This window comes from Tupaia chinensis, unplaced genomic scaffold (assembly GCF_000334495.1).
Source record: "Tupaia chinensis unplaced genomic scaffold, TupChi_1.0 Scaffold000047_1, whole genome shotgun sequence".
Taxonomy (NCBI): domain Eukaryota; kingdom Metazoa; phylum Chordata; class Mammalia; order Scandentia; family Tupaiidae; genus Tupaia; species Tupaia belangeri.
The window spans coordinates 6,824,990-6,838,364 of record NW_006159505.1 but is presented as its reverse complement, the minus strand read 5'-3'; the positions used below and the strand labels follow the sequence as shown (position 1 = coordinate 6,838,364).

At 44.5% G+C, this 13,375-nt stretch overlaps 1 long non-coding RNA gene across 1 annotated transcript in view; it reads left to right on the top strand.

The window, feature by feature from the left end:
• The first annotated feature begins 3,137 nt into the window (after positions 1-3,137).
• The window catches only part of LOC102484374 (uncharacterized), a 48,918-nt gene continuing 38,680 nt past the window's right edge, over positions 3,138-13,375 (top strand). Inside the window, exons 1-4 of the long non-coding RNA XR_333403.2 lie at positions 3,138-3,191; positions 3,685-3,840; positions 8,586-8,637; positions 9,217-9,336. This is a non-coding gene — a long non-coding RNA (uncharacterized LOC102484374). The remainder of the gene's footprint in view (positions 3,192-3,684; positions 3,841-8,585; positions 8,638-9,216; positions 9,337-13,375) is intronic.

Sequence of the window (13,375 nt, the reverse complement as noted above, 5' to 3'; positions counted from 1 at the left end):
CGCCCCCCGCGTCGGCTCCCGCCACCGCTGCTGCGCGCTCGCTCTCTGGCTGGGCGCGCGCCCTGCTCCGCGCCGCTTATAGCCCCCCGAAGCCCCGCCCCCTAAGGCCCCGCCCCCGCGGTCGGCTCGGCGCTCACCCCTTCACTCCCTCTGGCCTTGCTTCCCGCGGCTTGGGCGCTGGGGTTGAGGGGTTCCGGGGCGCTACCACCTTCCTCCGACCCAGCGCACGCGCACTTCGAGGTTTTAGATCTCCGTGCGGTCAGGACCTTGGGGCCTGGGTGCCGGGTGCCAGGTACCAGATGCAGCCTCGAGCTGCCGTATCCCTAGGAGCCCCCGAGGAGCTGGCAGAAGGGCGGCTCCTGAGAGCTGGCTTTGCAGTCTGTGCCTGGGAGCCTAGAAGCGCCGCTGCGGTTTTCAGAGAACTTTTCCCTTTAGCGTCAGACGCTCGAACAATCCCGGAGGGCTTCCCCGGAAGAAGTGTTATGCAGGTGAATGGCTATGCAAAGATAGCGCGCTTTGTTCTCATTCATCTCAGGGCGGGAACCTGGGTGGCCCTGAGGCCCAAGAATCTGCCAATCCCTTGTGTCTTGGAAAGGGGAATTAAGGGGACCCGACCTCTGTTAGGGGAGTCTTCAAGGATAGCTCCCAGACCAGTGTTAAGTATCTAGAATACCTGAACCACCTGAAAGAGTTCCTCCAATAATGTATTTCCGGCACATCCTGGCAGTGCAGTGCCCAGGGATGCCAGCCCTACAAGTCTGGCTGACTTGGGAAGGCCTGGGGGCCAGGTCCCACTGCCCTGCACTGTCTTGAGCTAATGAGGAAATGGAGACTGATTCAGAGAATGGGAGTGCTTTCTCCCCAAGTGACCAATTGAATGTTGTCGCTGTAGGTGACACACCGATGAACATTTCCCATCTCTTTCCCAAGAACACAGGTGGACAGTGGAGCTGCTTCATGGGCAGGGGCTCATCTGGGGCCCTGGGGGTGATTTCTTGCTTTGTGTCTCTCTGTCTCTCTGGCAAGCACATTTGTCCTGTGACAAAAATCTCTTTATGAACAGTAAAAAAAAAAAAAAAAGAGAGAGCAGAATAGGCCTCTAGTATAAGGAAGTGTTTCTCAGGATGTCCTGGGCATCTGCTATTCTATAAGCTCCCTGTTGCCCCCAGAGATAGAGACACTCCCACCAGTAGGAGTGGGGGAGGGGGCAACAGGCAGAGGGAAACACTGACCCCACCCTCAGGGCTAAATCCCTGTATGCTGTGTGTGTCCGCCTCAGCCCACCAGCCTCCAAAGCAGGTCATGCCCCACCAGCCGGTTCTGTCTTCTCCTCAGTCGTGCATCAAATATTTAGTGGATGCCTACTGTGTGCCAGGCACTGCCCTGGGCACTGGCCGCAAGGAGCCAGGCAGCCAGGACCCCTCCACTCAAGGACCTTACCTAGGCTCTTGTAGCTTGTATACAAGGCGAAGCCATGATGATAATTATCAATCTTGAGGGAGGACAGGATTCTCATTATGCTTGATAAAGAGTCATGGGTCCGGGCACTCTTGCAGCATGGGGGCTGGGAGGAGCCAGAATGGATCCAGGAGGCTTGGGAAGGAGCCAGCCCCACAGAGCTGGGGAGGAGCACCTAGGCAGAGGGGTGAGGTTGGAGGAACAGAAAAGAAGTCTCAGGGGCCAGGTTAAGAGGGGTAGGCACTGAGCCCTGGTGCAGATAGTAAGCTCAGAAGGAAGTCAGGTGGGCCTGAGTTCAGGCCTGAAGGCCAAAGAGGGGCTGCAATCTGTTTCAATGAAAGGGTTTCCCAAGTCTGACTTCTGGGTTGATGAAGAAACCATAGCAGCAGGCTGCTTCAGCACTAGTGGAACCCATGTTCACGGGCACTCGAAGGTTCACTGGGAGGGTAAGCTTCTAGGGTATAGCTTGTAGGGCCCAACATATGGGAGCGCCACACCTGAAATGCCTTGCCAAGTGGCCCACCAGCTTGACCTCACAAGGCAGCATCTGCTTGAGGTGTGTCAGCATGATTCTAGGGCAGGTGGGCTCCTGGGGCTGCGTCTGCACAGGGCTTCTGTTGTCAGCTGGTCTGGAGAAGCTTCCATATTGGCTCCATGATATTGTAGACAAACATCCAGGTGGGCTGTGTTAGAGGATGGAGGAGAGAGAAGGGAGGGGCTTGCCTGGCAGATATGCCTGGGACAGGAGACCACCCTCCCAACTCTGGGCTTCCCCTGCCCAGATCGACCCTTGACAGGTGTGGCTACCGAGGTGATGAACCCAGAGACATGGTAGGCATGAGCAGTCCCACTGGGTTTGTTTCAGAGTCAAGCCCTCCTTATGATTTAGGTGGGGCTCCTTGTCTATGGCACAGCTGTTCCAGATAGGTGAAGTGTGATGATATGCCCATGGTTCTTAGAGCAAGGCCTGGCCTGCAGAGGCACAAGGTCACTGGCTTCTTTCAGCCATGTTTGACTGAGAGACTCCTTTGCCTGGCACAGGTCCAGGGGTTGGTGACTCACTTCCCCCCATGCAACATACCTTCTGTACAGAAATCCTCTGTGCTTTGATTTCCTGTGGATCACCCAAATGAGAACAAGCCAAGGCTGTTCATGCGGAGCTCGCTCTAGCAGGGAAGTCAGTCACTGTTCCTTGTGTCTGGCAGAGACTCAAAGGCAGGTTGGGGAGTGGGACAGCTTTACATTAAAGTTAACATCCCCCAAAAGAGCAATATACTGCATTTATAGAAGAAAGGGGCTCACCCTTGGTAGCATAGGCAATAGCATACTGATCTGCAGGGCTGAGCCACATGGCAGACCATGCCTTTGGATCCTCAGTCAACCTGAAACATGCCAAGTGTGCTCGTGTCCAAGGTCCTGACTAGCTGGAGTGCTGAAGGAAGAAGATGGCATCATAACCAGACTCTGTTAAGGGTGTTTGTCTGTCTTTCTCTAATGTGCACATGCTCTCATGAAAGAAAGAAAATATGGGCCAGCCGGTGGTATTGTGGTTAAAGCAGCTGACCCCACATGGCCAACTGCGTGATGCGAGCTCCAGATCTGGCAGCTGGAAAAACATGGCAGGAGCTTATACATGCATGCCCAAAATCCTGAGAGGAGACTGGATGAAGGGATTATGGTGTGGCCATCCTCTATGGAGAGTGCTTTCTCACTTCTCTCTCTTTCTTCCTCTGGTGAGTACGTGAGCCCTATAGCAAATTTAAATTTTATATTTAAAATATATAATATATAGATAATAAAATTAATATATTTTTGAAATAGCATAAAGGACACAAAAAATCATGTGATCACCTTAATAAATGCCAAAAAACCCCACCCAACAAGACCCAACTTTTTCTTCATAAAAACACATGACTTACTAAGAATAAAAAGAAATTTCCTATACCTGATAAAGGGCAGCTATGAAAAGCTCATGACTAACATCATCCTCAATGGTGAAAGACTGAAAGTTTTCCCTCTAAGATCAGGAACATGACAAAGATGAATGCTCTCACCATTTCTATTTAACATTGTACTGGAGGTCTTAGCCAGGGCAATTAGTGAAGAAAAAGGTGGAAAAGGCATCCAGATTGGAAATGAAGAAATAAAATGCTCTTATCTGAATATTTATGCCCTCCTCCAATTTAATGAAATACTAACCCATAAATTGATGCTATTTGGAGGTAGGACCTTTGGCAGGTGAACTGGAGGAGTGACCTTATGGAAGAGACCCAAGAGAGACCCTCTCCCCTTCCTTCTACTATGTGAGGACACAACAAGAAGATGAAGATATACGAACCAGGAAACTGGCCCTCCCCAGATCCAAATCTGCAGGCATTGAATGTAAGTAACACATTTTTGTTGTTCATAAGCCACCCAACCTATAGTATTCTATTATAACAACCCAAAAGGACCATGACATAAAATTATCTCTATTTACTGATTATAAACATAATATTATATATAGAAAATGTTAATCAATCTATTAAAACACTGTTAAAACTAGTAAGCATACTCAGCAACGAGGGAGGATATGTGATTCATAAAAAAAAGCAATTGTGTTCTGTTTACTAGCAATGAGCAATCCAAAAAAGAAATTAAGGAGTCATTTCCGGGGCTGGCAGGTGGCATAGCGGTTAAAGTGTTGGACTCCCACATGGCTGACTGTAGTTTGAGTATCAGACTTGGCAGCTTACTTTTTCACTTTCTCTCTCTCTGTCTCTTTCTGGTGAGCACACATGCCCTGTAGCAAATTTAAAATAGTAACACTAATAATAAATTAAATGAATAATTATTTTTTTAAAAAGAACATCAATTCCTTTAACAATAGAAGCAAAAAGAACTAAATACCTGGGAATAAATTTAGCAAAAGAAGTGTAAGACTTGTACACTGAAAATGACAAAACACTGTTGGAAGAAATCAAAGATCTAACTAAATGAAAAAATGTCATGTGTTCATGAATTAGAAGACTTAACATGGTTAAGATGGCAGTACACTGAAGTTAATCTACTTCAAGACAATGTCTATCAAAATCTCAACAAATTTATTACAAGCTAATCCTAAAATTCATATGGAAATGTAGGGGTCCAAGAATAGCCAAGATAATCTCCACAAAGAACAAAGTTGGAGGTTCACACTTCCTGATTCAAACTTATCGAAAAGCTGTAGTAATCAAGACAGTGTGGTACTGGCTTAAAGATACTTACACAGATCAATAGACTAGAACTGAGAGTCCAAAAATAAACCCTCACATTTATGGTCAGTTAGTTTGCAACAGGGATTCCAAGATAATTCAATAGGGAGAAGAATAGCCTTTTCAATAAATGGTTCTGAGATAACTGCATATCCACATGCAAAATTTTGAGTTGGACTCCACTGTGTCCAAAAATTAACTCAAACTAGGTCTTAGACCTAAAAGTAGGAACTAAAATTATTAAATTCTTAGGGAAAAAAAAAGAATAAATCTTGGTAACTTTGTATTAAACAATATTTTCTTTATGTATGATGCTAAAAGCATAAGCAACAGGACCAGCAGTTAGCGTAATGGCTATGTTGCTGGTTTGAGTCCCGGACCCGGCGGCTTAAACTCACGCTGGGCGTGTGTGCGTGCGTGCCCAAGCTCCCGGGAGGAGAATGGAGGAGAAGGGATTGCGGTGTGGCCATCTCCCCTGGGGGGTGATTTCTCGCTTTCTATCTCTCTGCTTCTCTCTGTCTTTCTGGCGAGCGCATGCACCCTATAGCCAAAACCTCTCAAAAAGAAAAAAAAAAAAAGCACAAGCAACAAAAGAAAAAAAAATAATGATTAGATTTGATTAAAATTATAAACTTTTGTGCATCAAAGGGTAACATCAAGGAAGTGGGAAGACAACACACAAAATGGGAGAAAAAGTTAATGAACTATCTATCTGATAAGGCATGGAGGCACTATTATTTAGAACAGGTAAAGAACTCTTACAACTTGTCGGGAACCAGCAGTTAGCGTAATGGCTATGTTGCTGGACTCCCACGTAGTCGACCGCGGTTCCCATCCCGGACCCGGTGGCTTAGAATTTATGCCGGGGGCGTGTGCGTGCGTGCCCAAGATCCTGAGAGGAGAATGGAGAAGGGATTGTGGCGTGACCATCCCCCCTGGGGGTGATTTCTCGTTTTCTATCTCTCTGTCTCTCTCGGTCTGGCGAGCGCACATGCCCTATAGCAGAAGAAAAAAAAAAAAGAACTCTTACAATTTGTCAACAAAAAAGACAATCCAACTTTAAAAAAGGGCATAGGATTTTGAATAGATGTCGCTTCAAATGAAATACACAGATGGCCAATAAACACATGAAAAAAACGCTCAACATCATTAATTATTTTATTTTTTAAAAAGATTTATTTAATTTTATTTACTATTATTATTTAAAAATATTCTGTAGAGTATGTGTGCTCACCAGAGACAGACAGACAGAGAGAAAAAAAAAATGTTAGAAAGCAAGCTGCCAGGTGTGAGACTTGAAATGCAGTCAGCCATGTGGAAGTCCAGCACCTTAACCACCATGCCACTTGCTGGCCCCAGCATCACTAATTATTAGGGAACTGCAAATCCAAACCACAATGACATCTAGCCTTAGTGGTGCTATAGTTGGTAGTCTACTAAACCACAGTGCTGGAAGCCATGTAGCTCTCAGTGGATTTGGGTACCTGGCTCAGTTGACCTGCAACATGTAAGGCATGCATGTGCCCAAGATCCTGATGAGCCAAAGACTAGGGACAGGGGATTACAGTGAGATGAGACCCTCTTGGGGGTGCTTGTCTCTCATGTGTGTGTGAGGCATACATAGACAAGCATATGCTTGCTATAATGAATAAAATAAATTAACAAAGAAACAAACACCATGAGGGCTAACCAGGTGGTGTGGTGGCTAAGGAGGCTGGATTTCACATGGCCAGCTGTGCTTAATCCAGTAGCTTAAACACATGCCAAGCATGTGTGTGTGTGTGCCCAAAATTCTGAGAGAAGAGTAGAAGTGAAGGGATTATGGTGTGACTATCCCCCTGGTGGATGATTTCTTACTTTCTCTCTCTCTCTCTGGTGAGTGTCTGTACCCTATAACAAAAATAAAAAGCAAAACAAAACAAAACAAAAAGATAGGCAAAACCAAGTGCTGGTAAAGATGTGGAGAAATTGGAACCCTCATTTATTGCCGGTGGGAATGTAAAATAGTGCAACCAGCTTGGAAAACAGACTGGCTTTTCCTCATAATGCTACACATTGAGTTACCATAATTTTACTCCTAGACATACATTTTTTAAAGAAAAATGAATATGGGGATCAGCAGTTAGAGTAATGGCTATGTCGCTGGACTCCCACGTAGTGGACTGCGGTTCGAGTCCTGGACCCGGTGGCTTAAAACTCACGCTGGGCGCGTGTGCGTGCGTGCCCAAGATCCTGAGAGGAGAATGGAGGAGAACGGATTGCGACGTGGCCATCCCCCCTGGGGGGTGATTTCTCGCTTTCTGTCTCTAATGTCTCTCTATGTCTGTCTGGCGAGCGCACGCGCCCTATAGCGAAAATCTCTCCAAAAAAATAAAATAAAATAAAATAAAAAAATAAAGACATAAAACAGAACAAACCAAAGAAGCGATGGCTTCAAGTGTGCCCTGATTGGAGGCTGTTGGCTTGGGGAAGCTGGAGGCAGCTAACCGGAAGTGGGGCCTCCTCTGTGATCGCTTTGGGGAGTGTACTTGGCTTTCTCTAGTTGGTCCTGAGTAGGAGTTTGCAAAAACAGGGAAGCTGGATGTCAGTAGCTGTGGCCTGCCCTAAGCCAGTTGCTCCAGAGGTGTGGTTCGGCTTTCTGGACTTCTCCCTGGGGTTGGAATTTTATTGTCATGTACAGTCTGGCCATTGTCCATGTGTATAGATGCTTTCTCATTCCTTGTGTATCAAGTGGGGACATCGGGTGCTGAGAGTCAGTGCTGAGTGCTGTTTGAAGCTCGGGGTAAATGCTCAGTAATTTTGTCCAGAGCCTCCTGGGCAGGCACTGTTCTCATCCGGCAGGAGCAGACAGGAAACGAGTGGACATCTCAGTAAATTAGAGAATTTGTAGTTGTGACCAGAGCTAGGCAGGAATCAAGAGAAAATGAAACAAAGAATGCCTTTGGGCCCAGGGGTCAAGACTGAGCTTGCTAAGCAGTCTGAGGGCTTTGCCTGATGCTTGCGGGTGGCGAGAATGTTGGGGTAGTTTCTAGACCCAGGGACTAGTGAAGATCTAAGGTCAGAGAATGTTGAAGGGAACCTGGGGACAGGAAGGTGTCTGAAGTTATTGTGAGGGTGCTAGGAATTCCTGGGCCCCCAGGACTTTAGTGGTGCTTTTGAACATTTTCTCTGGGGGTCCAGCAGGTGGTGTGGAGGTAAAGGCAGCTGGATTCCACAGGGACCCACTTTGCAGTTCAAGTCCTGGACCCAGGGGCTTGAAAAATATGCTGGGTGTGTATGCATGCATGCCCAAACTCCTGAGAGGGGAATGGAGGAGAAGGGATTGTGGAGGAGAGGTGGCCCTCTAGAGATGTCATGAATTGAGATGAAGGAACTGATCTTTTGTTCCCCCCATTGATTATTTACTTGGTCTGGGTGGCCCCCAGGGAGGGTTATTTACTGGGGGGGACACTACTATGAGCTATGGGCAGCTGGTCCTGAGAAGGGCTCAGGGAAATATACCACAGCACCCACTCCAATCTACCCCTATAGATATAGATGAGAGAGAGGGAGAGATAGAAGAGGAAATTTATTAAGGGGATTGGCTTACACAGTTATGGAGGCACAGAAGTCCTATGATAGGCCAACTGCAAACTGAAGGAACAGAGATGCCAGCAGAGTGGCTCAGTCCAAATCCAAAGGACTGAGAAATGGGGAAGTTGACGGTATAACTCTCAGTCTGAGGCTGAAGGCCTGAAAACCTGGGGGGAGGGAGGGACATTGGTGTAAGTCTCAGAATCTAAAGGCCAGAGAACCTGGAGTTCTGGTGTCAAAAGACAAGGGAAGATGAGTGTCTCAGCTCTAGAACAGAGAGATTGAGAATTCACATTTCCTCTTCCTTTTTGTTCCATCTAGGTCTTAACCGCCACTCTGCCTTAACCACCATGCCACTGGCTGGCCCAAGGAGGTATTTAATTTTTACTCTTCTCATAGCCTGTAACGTAAGTACTGTGATATAAAATAAACACTTAAATACTGACATAAAGTCAATACATCTTATGTTACTTGATAAAAGAATAAGAAAGGAAAGAAATATATTTTCTTAATATACATACATATATGAACAAACATATTCTTAACAAAATAAAGAGGAAATACTCATGGTAATTTCAATCCTTGACTCTATAACTGGTCTAGGGGTCATAGCTGGTATCCAAGAATGAGTCATTTTACCCATTTCATTATTAAAGGCCTCCTTCTCTTACCCATTCTGCTTCCTTTGCTTGCAACAAGCACTTCAGCTGGTGATGGTTTCTTACCTGAAAGAGTGACCCAAACCTTTATTCCTACAGGGTCTAGGAAATGCATAGTCCTACCTAGATTGGGTTGTTGTAGTTTCCCATTGACTTGGCATGTTGATACTGATGATCCCTAACTTACAATGGTTTGACTTAATATGTATTTGACTTTACGAAGGTGCAAAAGTGATGCACCAAGTATGGTTTCTTCTGAGTGATAGAATTTGGGATTTCTGTCTCTTCCCCAGTCTAATGACATGCAGGACAAAATCCCCTTGTGACGCTGGACAGTGCAGTGAGCCACAGCTCCCAGTCAGCTGTGGGATCATGAGGATGAACAACCAATACTATACAGTGGGCCAAATTTGGTAAGTAACATGAGATAATGAATAGTTTATTATAAGTAAACTTTGTGTTAGATGATTTTTGCCTAACTGTAGGCTAATGTGTTTTTAACATGTTTAAGTAGCAGAGGCTAAACTACTATGTCTAGTAGGCTAGAGGTATTGAATATATTATGACTTAGGACATTTTAAACTGTAACAGGTTTACTGGGACTTCACCCCATCATAATTCAAGGAGCGTCTGTACTCAGGGATCACCTGTATTCCAAATACACTCTTCCTTACCTCCTTTATGGAGTACTAGTCAGGCTCAATTACCCCAGCCAACATATAACTCCCTTCTTAGCCTGTTGACTCAGGTGCATGAGGAGCCCGAGGGGCTGGGTGGCAGTCTTAACTTCTAGTTCAATGGACTCATTGTCGTGTATTCTGATGGAAGCATTCTTCCTTTTAGAACAAGACCTCTGGGCCAGCCGAGAATAAAGTCATGGGAACAGGAAGTAAAAATTTTTCTAAGGATAAAAAAAAAAAATTTTTTTTTCTAAGGATACTGGTGAGTGGTACCACTACCATTTCCACCTCTTGATTTGTGTACTCATGAATGCTGGGAGAAACAGCACCATATAATAGACATTGATTCAGAGCATATAGAGCCTTCTGGAGAGCCTTGCCCTAGCCCTGTAAGGTATTGGCACCTACTTGACACTGAAACTGAGACTTCATGAGGCCATTCTAGCATTTCATCAAGCCAGTTGCTTCAGGATGGTAGGGAACACAGTAAGACCAGTAAATCCCATGAGATGAGCGATTGCTGCACTTCTTTTGCTGTGAAGTGAGTTCTCTGTTGTTGTGTGGAATACTTGATAGTGAATGAGGCATTCTGTGAGTTTTGTCAGAAATATTACATGTGGGGAAGGAAATCCATTTCCATACTAAGTGTCTATTCCAGTAAAGATGAAATACTCTCTCTTTCATCATGGGAGTGATCCAATATAATCAAATTGCCACAGGTGGCTAATCACCCCAGGGAATAGTGCTATGTCAGGGGCTTTGTATTGGTCTCTGCTTTTTAGAGACTGAATGCTTAGTGGTAGCTGTAGCCAGGCCAGATAATGGAATGTTGCTGTGCATGTATAATTTTATGGCTTGTTTGGTCAAATAATATGTTCATGAACAAAAGAAAGTAGTTATCTGCCAATGACAGCAGAGCCTTGCTCCAACATTCCAAAGACTTGAGCTGTGATTCACCTATAGTGGCCTACCAAAGGCACCAAATAACACCCCCGCTTGCTACTGGCACTTGAAGCACTATTGGATCTGCCGGATCACATGGCTCAAGTAGTAGAGTGACTTGCACAGTGGCCTGGACATCTTGTAGAACCTTCTCCTGTTTGTGGCCCCTCTTGAAACTAGTAGATTTTCAGATCACTTGTAAATGAGCTGCATTAACACACTCAAATGAGGTATGTTTTCCCTCAAAACCCAAAGAGACCTTCTTCTTCCTTCTTCTTGTAGGAAGAGTCAGATGCAGCAACTTCCCTTTCACCTTAGAAGGATTATCTTGACTTGCCCCACATCACTGAATGTCTAGAAATCTCACTGAGGTAGAAGACCCCTGAATTTTAGTCAGATTTGACTCCAGCACCCAAATGTCTTACCATTAAGTCTAGAGTGTGTGCTACTTCTTGCTCATTGTTTCCAGTCAGGATAATGTCATTATGTGTGATATCTTGTGGGAGGAAAAGGAAAGTTTCTGTGAACTAAACTATGACTTAGTGCTGGGGAGCTGATATATCCCTAAGATAGGAAAATGAAAATGTATTGCTGGCCTTGACAACTAAAGGAAAACTTTCTGGTGGACATATGTGGAGAAAAAGGCATTTGCCAGATTAATGACTGTATACTGGGTACCCAGAGATGTGTTAATTTGCTCAAGCAATGAAACCACCTCTGGTACAGTAGTTGCAATTGTTTACACTTATGATAATCCATGGTCCTGTCTTGTGGAAAGGCTAAATAGGCGAGTTAAATGAAGCTGTGGTGGGAATCACCACTTCTGTATCTTTCAAGTCCTTGGTGGTAGATCTCTGCACTCCTTGCCAGCTTCTGAGCATGTCTACTCCATGAGCATTCTGGAACTGAGGAAATAACCATGGCATGGGTTTGGGGACCCACTGGACTCACTGTGTGTCAGCTCTGAGCTAAAACTCCATGTATCACCTGACCTCCATAAGCCCCTGCTCTAACTGGAGAGCTACAGTGATATTTTGGGTCTCCTAGAATCAGTGGTAGTTCAGAGCTAATGTTCAGTAGTCCTTGAAAGTGCTGTTTATTTTATTCCCCAATGGCATAGGAACCTATGCCTGGGAAAAGGCCATAGGTTCCTTGTAGGAAGAAAGACTAACAGTATAAGGTTTTTTTATTTTTTTAATACATGAAAATAAATTTTATTATTATTTTATTATATAACCTGTTAGTAAATACACCACGTGGGATTTTTCTTAAATGACAAATGAGGCGCATTTCTGATTCCTCTGAGAACCTCAATGTCATCTGTCTTTTGGAGGATCCAGTTTCTTACAACGTCTGTGACACTGTCTGTGAGGATACCAAAGGTGCTTGGTAGTAAAGAACATTTTGCTAAATTGTCCTATCATGGGTCCTTGTTCAAGGTATTCACTTTTCTCTTCTAACCTGGATTTCGGCACTTGATTATGTGTTTCTTCACACGATCTGATCTAGGGATAGGTTTTGTGTGTTCATATGGAATATCCACAGACAGGTGGTAGCACACTATCATCCTGCCGTCAGATGTCAAAGCAAGCTCTACTTTGCAATTATAGTCATCTGGGAGAGAAGAATATGTAGATTTATGACAAACACAACATAAAGCTCCATTTTGGGTTGGAAGGAAATGTTTCAAGGTAGTTGTCTTTGATATCATGCATTTTATCCCTGCTACTGCCATGGTGAATTGAGAGGTTTCTTAGGTGGTTCAAAAAAAATTGTTCCAAGAAGAAATTGCATTTAAAACCTGCTTTTAGACAAACTACTTTTCAACTCTTGACAGATCGTCACTACAAAACCACCATCTTGTCTCAATCCAGGTCCTGCAAGACCAACAGTATCAGTTTTCTGTAAAGTCTTGGGGTCCTTCCTGAAGGGGATGTAATCTTCCCTTCATTCCAGTCTTCTGAGTTTGTAAACTGGTTTAAGTTTGGGAATTGACTGAGGACTTGATTCTTTTCTTTTTATGTTTCAAATTAGACTTTTGTTCATTTGACCTGCCTGTTTTGCTTATATAGATCAAATAAAAATTTAGAAGGCTCCTTGTCCATTTCACTTCTAGGAACACTGTGATTAGCCAGCTCCATGTGTCTACATGAGTCAGACTGTTCTGGTAGTTGCTTTGCCTCTGTTGGTCATTACATTAACTACTCCTGCCTTGCCTTTGGGCTGAGTGCCATCACTTGGCCCCTGCCATCTTGGGATACAATTACTTCCACTGCCTTTAAGTTTTCCAGTTGAATGACTGCAGTTCCCAGCATAAGGTCTGGCCTATAGGGAAGGACAGAGTTTTTAAGGATGCTGGGGCTCTCCTCACAAATTTCTTTCTCAAAGTATGGGTGAGACTATGTTTTATGGACTCTCTTACTGTGGGTGAGTAAGTTTTAAATTATAAACCTACTCTAGCATTTAATCTCCTTAAGCTTTTGAATCCCTTTAAGTTAAGCCAAAGGAGACTATCCCTTTCGTAGATCCACATTTCAGCCAATGAACCAAACTGATAGAGCCCTGAGTTCCCAAGCTGCAATATTAAATGCAGAATCTCTGCTTAGTGGGCTGATGTCAATAAATTTGACTGGATTCCACTTTGTGTTCCTTCTCTGTTATTCTAAATCCTCAATGTCCAGCCTCACACATTCCAAGAGTTTCTGCTTGTATGAATTAGAAAACTCAAGTAGTTCCTTTGGAGCTTAGTAGGGTACCTCCTCATGGTTTGTACTTTGTTCCTTACTTTTAGAGGTCTACTGGGATTTGAGTGTATTTATAGGTCTAGAAA